This window comes from Crocuta crocuta, unplaced genomic scaffold (assembly GCF_008692635.1).
Source record: "Crocuta crocuta isolate KB4526 unplaced genomic scaffold, BGI_CrCroc_1.0 scaffold943, whole genome shotgun sequence".
NCBI classification, from domain to species: domain Eukaryota; kingdom Metazoa; phylum Chordata; class Mammalia; order Carnivora; family Hyaenidae; genus Crocuta; species Crocuta crocuta.
In genome coordinates, this window is record NW_027528208.1 from 448,200 (window position 1) to 448,504 (window position 305).

Consider the following 305-nt stretch of genomic DNA (forward strand, 5'->3'; position numbering starts at 1 on the left):
ATCCACCAAAAGACCAGAAGCCTCACAACCCAAGATAGCTGCCCGCAGACACACCGGAGATCTCAAATCCTACAGGATACAGCCACAATCGAGTCAGAGGCCTCAATGCGAAGAAAAAGAGCCAGAAGCCCATCACAGACCTGAGATCTCACAACATATGCCCATAAAAGGATCGGAGGGGTTGTACTCTGGGACATGCTCTCAAATAGGTCAGAGGTTTCAAACCAAGGAAAATGACCCACTAAGAGCTCAGTAACCTCACAGCCTGTACACACACCTTCAGATCAGATCAATGTGTATCATCA